This window comes from Pteropus vampyrus, unplaced genomic scaffold, assembly GCF_000151845.1.
Source record: "Pteropus vampyrus isolate Shadow unplaced genomic scaffold, Pvam_2.0 Scaffold49, whole genome shotgun sequence".
Classification (NCBI taxonomy): domain Eukaryota; kingdom Metazoa; phylum Chordata; class Mammalia; order Chiroptera; family Pteropodidae; genus Pteropus; species Pteropus vampyrus.
The window spans coordinates 6,589,146-6,595,651 of NW_011888830.1; positions in this window are offsets into that span (position 1 = coordinate 6,589,146).

The window sequence follows — 6,506 nt, forward strand, 5'->3', positions numbered from 1 at the left end:
AAAAAAAATGGAGTGAGAATGAAGAAAGCGTGGACGGAAGAGAGTGGTTAATAATCTAAATGCGCAATAGGCCAGTGAGAGCTGGGCGGGGCATCGTAATACAAAGCCCGTATTCCGAGGTCTGGAAAGCAAAGAAGAGACGTTTCGGTGAGAACCGTGGATTCCACCAGTGTGTATCCGAGAAGAGAGACAAAGAGAGTTTCGATGAAAGGCTACGCGAGGTCCTGCGCACGTGCCCTGGCACCGAGGCGCACGCGGAACATTCGGGCCGAGGCGGGGGCGGGGTCCTCATCCCACGGTGCTCACTGGAGAATGCGCGGAACTTGCAGATGCATGCGACGTGGGCCTCCGTCTCTCACTAGTTGTGTGGTCTTGGGCAAGTTACTTCATTTCAGATTCCGTTTCTTCGTCTTTGAAATACATACGTCAATACCTGCTTCACAGAGTTGTCGCGAAATCAAGTTACAGAAAATTATGAACATATGTGTGCATATATGTTCATATATGACATCGTAAGTGGCATAGAGGGAACCCAGAAAATAGCGCCTCCATCTGACTAAAGGTTTGCATGTGCTTAAATTAACTACGTTCAATACACGTGGCTTTCAGCTAACGATCTGGGTGCCTGTTCACTAACACAAGCAAAAGCTTCATATTAAGGAACATAATTGATCAGCTGGCCATGTGTACTGGCTGAAGGATGATTATTTTAAAACTGGGACAAGGGTATGGATGGAAGCTCCATGAGGTGAAAAAAATGCTTAGATTATGAAACTGCAGAAAAAGTTTAATTTTTTTAAAAAAATGTAATTGCGAAACATCGTTTAACTCCAGAAATAAAAACGGTATATTCTGGCGACGCTTGAAATCCAGCCACCAAGTTTTCTATGAATGCAGCGCCTTGTCTGAGGGCTACAGGCTCAGTAAAGTGAAACTCTTGGTGGGTGAGAAGTGTAGCTACCTCAGAACTGACGTGTTGCTTGTAAAAGCCAAGTAAACTATAAATAGGCAAAGACATTATTTTTCCTGACTTGTCTCATAACGTATTTATAATTCCAGTGACTTCCAGTGAAATTACAATTTTAAAGCACAGACTTGCCTGAAGTAGGATGCTATGCAGGGCTCATGGGAAAGTAGGATTAGTATCTGAAAATACTTTTTACACCTCCCTACTTGCCATTAATACACATCATTGATTCGATTTCTGTACCCAGATATTATCCGAATATAAGATTTATGATTACAGAAAATGCAGCACCGAGAAGGTGATCAATTGTAAGATTTGCAATCTCGGTTCAACACAGAGGAGGTGATTTTTAAATGTTTTTGAGCCTGAAATGCTGTTAGAAGGAAAACAGAAACTATAGGTATTATTTGGCAGAAATGAATTCTAATAAAGAATCCGAAGACTTTCGTCAGATCTCTAAAACGAATTTGATTCATGCGGCCATCTATTTTAAGTGATGGAATTTTTTAACACAGCAAGTTTCAGAGGATTTGTTTTGTTTTAAGAAATTGGCACGACTACAGGCCGATTTCCTGGGGTCATACATTAGCTTGAAAATAGGGCTTTTTGCATGACATGAAGCGAAGCGAGAGCAGGTAGGATTTTCTCTGTTGTGCCGAATGACTGGAAGCCGGCTAATCAGGTACTCTCCGCTGGGAGCTAACATTAATATAACCCCCAACCTGCTCTTTCAAAGTTCAAAGCTGAATACTCACATAGATTTGACTACTTCCCACATGTAAAACATAGATATTTGAAAATAGAGTCACACGTGGACTTCATTAAATAGCACTAGGTAACTTCAGAGGATTAAGAAGTAAGTTATTTTTAAATGAGGCTGAGTTTTCTGTCTTTAAGATACATCCTTATCCTCCTGACTCAAAAATATACTATCGTTAGAAGTGGAAATTCACGATGAAAAATTTAAATACATTCCTTCGATCATCTGTAATTTTAGTATTCTTTGTTAAATAATAGGGGAATACGTACCGAACTTATCGAAACTATGATAAATGTATTTCTAACTAACTACAAAAGTTTTAAGTTTTTGAGCCTAAGGCATTAAGAATAAGACTTCTGTTGAGAACAGGGTTGTTGTATTCTGTTTATATTGGATTATTTCGTATTTGCTATCTCGTTGCTTTTAAGGATTTCTAAGTAATTTCTGTGCGCGTCTGTCCTCCCCCCACCCCTGCCCTATAACCCTCCCCGTGTCTAGACACCGATTCTAAAAGGCACAGGTGCTCTGCTTGATGTCCATACTATCCTCCAAACGACAGGTAGAAAACGTCAGACAGCGTGTCCTACGTGAGGTCAAGGCCGCCACCAGCTCCATACAGAAAGCTTAGTCATCTCAGGTCCCCATCCCAGGATACCACAGCTGGGGCGTGGCTGCTCACATGACAGACACTTATTCCTTGCAGTTCTAGAGGCTGGAAAGTTCGAGATGAAGGTGCCGGCAGGTTCTGCTTGCAGTGAGATCTGCTTCCTGCCTTGCATATGTCCACCTTCTTGCTGTGTCCTCGCATGGCAACTTGCTCGCTCTCTCTCTCTCCCTTTCTCTCCCCTCCTTATAAAGCCACTAATCCGATCCTGAGGGCCCCACCCTCACGACCTTGTCTGACCTACATTACCCCCCGAAGGCCCCATCGCTGATTCCCGTCACTTTGGGTGAGGCTTCGGCTCGTGAGTTAATGGCTACGATTCAGTCCAAGCGGAGACCAGAGCCGGAGGAGGCAGAGGCAACACCGCGGGGCCCGATCGGAGCGGATGAGCTGCAGCGCACCGGCCTGAATTAACTCCGGAGACGCAGTGTCCACGTTCCGGCAGGAGTCCCTGACACACCCGCGGTATGTGTGCCCGTGGTGTCATTCACGGGGACCAGCGTGGCATGCAGCCTGCACCTGACTGAGGACTGCCCACCGGGCCCGTCGACCTGCTCCGTGGGCACACAGACCCTCGGAGCCTCTGAGCACTGACCTGCTGTCCCCCTCACACACGTCTAGATGGCCATGTTTGCTGCACGCAGGACGGCGGCACCCCGGAGCCCTCCCCCACAGCAGAGCCTGGAAGCACCTCTCCGATGCTGCTCCATCTCCCCCAGAACAGGGAACACGGCCTCCCTTTGTCCTGGCCCAGATCCACTGCCCCTGGGTGACAGAACCTCCTGGCCGGGATCGAGAGGCGGGCGCAGCGAGGAGTCAAGGGCGACAGCCGCCGGCTGCCATCCCGCTACGCGGCTGCCGAACCAAGAGAGGTAAGGTGTTTCGGAGACGGCGCGGCCTTATTGCAGGCCAAGCGTTCTGCAAGCAGCTGAGATTAAAAACAAACAAACAAACAAAAAAAAATAACGTAGAGGGAGGATGGGCTTCTTAGACCTGACCGAAGATGCACAGGGATGGTCAGACCGGCAAGTCAAATGTCTCATTTATTTAGAGGAATTGAAAAAAAAAAAAAACGCTAGCATTAGAAGTAACACCACGAAGAGGGAAGGAAGGAGGGAAGGAGAGAGACACTAAAAGTCAATCCAACTTCTAAATACTTTAGTTATTAAGCTAACAATGGCTAAAGATCATAAGTTACATATGTGACATAATCAATACAGGATTTAGAAATCATCTGGAAAAACGCAAACGAGCCTCACCCGCCCAGATCCGTGCTGATGCACAGTCTGAAGCCTGGCGGGTCTGTCCCTGTTCCTTGGCAGATTGTCCTGACCCCCTCGCCCTCTGCCCCCCAGGTCCCCTGGGCCCCTGGCCCCCGGGCCTCTGCAGGACTCCTTGCTACTCTTTACCAGCTGCATCACGAGGCTGACCTTGGCCTTGGAAAACTGCGCGCCGGGGGGGCCAGGCACGGGGCCTGCTTCGCTGCCCGTCTGCTAAGGGTCGGGAAACGCCCGTGGCTTCCTCCAGCTGCCTCTGCGCAGCAGGGCACACGGTGCGGCCCGTTCTGGCTCCCGCCGCAGGCTGGGGAGCCGGTCGCCGCCGTCCCACACACAGACACGCTCGGGGAAGGCGACTTTGCCGACTAAACCGACGCTGGAGGGCGTGCCAGTGTTCGCGACAGCGTCTTCTCCGTCACACGTCGCTGACCCCGGGAAACGCAGTGCCCGCCCCCGTGCGAGCACGGGGACGCGGATGCCATCGGTCGTCACGCGGGTGCTGGGGGAGCAGAGCCAGTCCCCGACTCTGCTCGCGTTCCGGTCAGAATACACACACGCAGGTGCGCACGCACGCATGCACACACGCACACGCACACACACGTCGCTCTCGCAGACGGAGGGTGTTTGGGTGGAAGCCGACTCTGCGGAACCAGCACACACACGAGGCCTGGGAGGCACACAGCCGATCAGGAGACCCCGACCTGCCCTCAGCCGTCAGCTCCCCGCTGCGGGACCCTCTACCAGGCCCGAGGCCACCGCGACGGCAGCTGACACAGAATGACTCCTGCCACGGGCCACATCACGCATTTTACCAGCGTGATCTCATGAGTTCGGCACGCAGAAATGCAACGACTTTTTATGGGTTGGAGGTTGTATCTTCCTATCTTTTGTGACATACACCGTGGCTTAGAAAGTCGAAATGGCCATAGCTAGTAAGTGACAGAAGGTGCTTTGAGCCCATATCCCATGATTCAAACAGACTTCGGATCAGTTAGTTCGTGCCACAAAGGTGCAGCACACCTGCCTAACGCCGCCTCCTGGCTCTTCCTCACACGGACCTTCCCTCGGGCCACACACGCTTGCCTTGCACCTGAGAAGCTCAGAGGGTTCGTCCCTGCCTGACGTCCCCCCTCCCTTCCCTGCATCGACCACGAAGCACCCTGCAGGGTCCGCCTCACCCTGCCTTTCCACGAAGCTTCCCATCTCTACGCGGGCCAACCTGTGTCACCTGGGCACCTATCACGTGCTGGTCAGACGGTGAGGGAAGGAGGCAGACTCAACCTCTCCCTCTCCAGCCCCGACGGTGACGCGGGAAGGCCACAAGGGAGGACGTGGAAAGGCCTGGTGGCGGGATGCTTTACGGAGCCGGGGACGTGGGCTGAGTCTTCACAGCTTCCTCCCGCTCTCCTGGCCTGCGGTCCCTCCACGGCTCCCCGGGAGCTGGCAAGGATGTCTGCGGGCGAAGGCTGTGCGGCTCGGACCCTGGGAGGACCCGCCATGACCACAGTGCACGGGCGACACAGGGCCTGACTCAGCAGTCTGCTCTGTGGACGGTCCAAGGACAAGTGTGGGGCCATGCAGAAGGGAGCCCCAAGGACAGCCGAGGCTGGCTTTCCCCTGACACTGTGAGGTGGGGCTCTACGTCAAAGCAGATCTGGTTTTAGAAAAGTAACATGAGTTCTTGCAAATCTAAGCTGGTGGAACACAAACCATGCCCGCTGCTCTCTGAAACGGCTGAAGCATCGAGCCTCGACGTCTGCATACGTTTGCGGGGTGCTGGCTGAGGGAGGAGGCGCTTCTGCTTTCCAGGGCCAGGGGAGCCAGGTGAGGGCAATTTTCAGAGAGAACATCTGAACTGCTCATAAAGGATCCGTGATAATCGATCAGGTGATCACAGAAGGCCATGGGCATCCCCCAAAATGGGGACAGTGCATGCCCAACTTAGGGGCAGAGACTTGGGTGCAGAGAGCCCCAAGTTCTCCCCTCCCTCAGAAGTCAGCAAACCACGCACCCCCCGGCTCCCAGCTTGTGAGGACGGCACCCACCGCGTGGGGCTCATGGAGGGAGGCGCGGCACGGCCCACTGGCTCTCCCCCCACCCCATGTGGTATCTGTACCCATCATCTGTCCGTTGGACACCTGTCATGGGGTGCGTTCCCTTATTCTGCTGTGACAGTGGGAGACTGTCACCCACCAATGGGAAGAAACAGTGGCACAGTGTCCCCCCCACACCCGCTGGCCCAGATTAGCAGGGCGCCCTGCATGTAGGAGACACGCCATACGTATTAAGGGACCGCACGAATGACCGGAGGGATGAGCAACCAATCAGAAAGGACTTTGCATTTGAACACAGGCTGGCGCGAGCGAGCGAGCGAGCGAGCGAGCGTGGCGCTGGACAGTAAGGCATCGGGGCACTGGGAGCGAGGCTGGATGAGAAGTTTTTGGCACCTGTCGAACCATTCGAAAGACCTTAGTGGTCCCCAGGCAGAACGACCATCGGAATCACTGAAAAAGGCAGATCCCAGGGGCCTGGGCCTGCCCCACCAATGGGGTTCCCAGGGCTCCCGAGTCTCGGGTGAGCCAGGTGATGGGTCAGGGAGGGAACCAGGAATGCCGAGCACAGGTCCTCACACTGGACCAGTGCCGGGGTCCCTGGAGGGTGCTGTCCATCAGACTGCATGGCCCCACCCCCAAGGCCTTGTTCTAACAGGTCTAAGGCGGGACCTTAGACTTTGTCCTTCTCGTGAGTTCTCGGGCCAGGCTGCTGCTGGTCCAGGAGTGACGCGTGCAGGACCACAGACAGGGTGGCCCCTGCCTCCTCTGAGCAGGCGACTCTCCA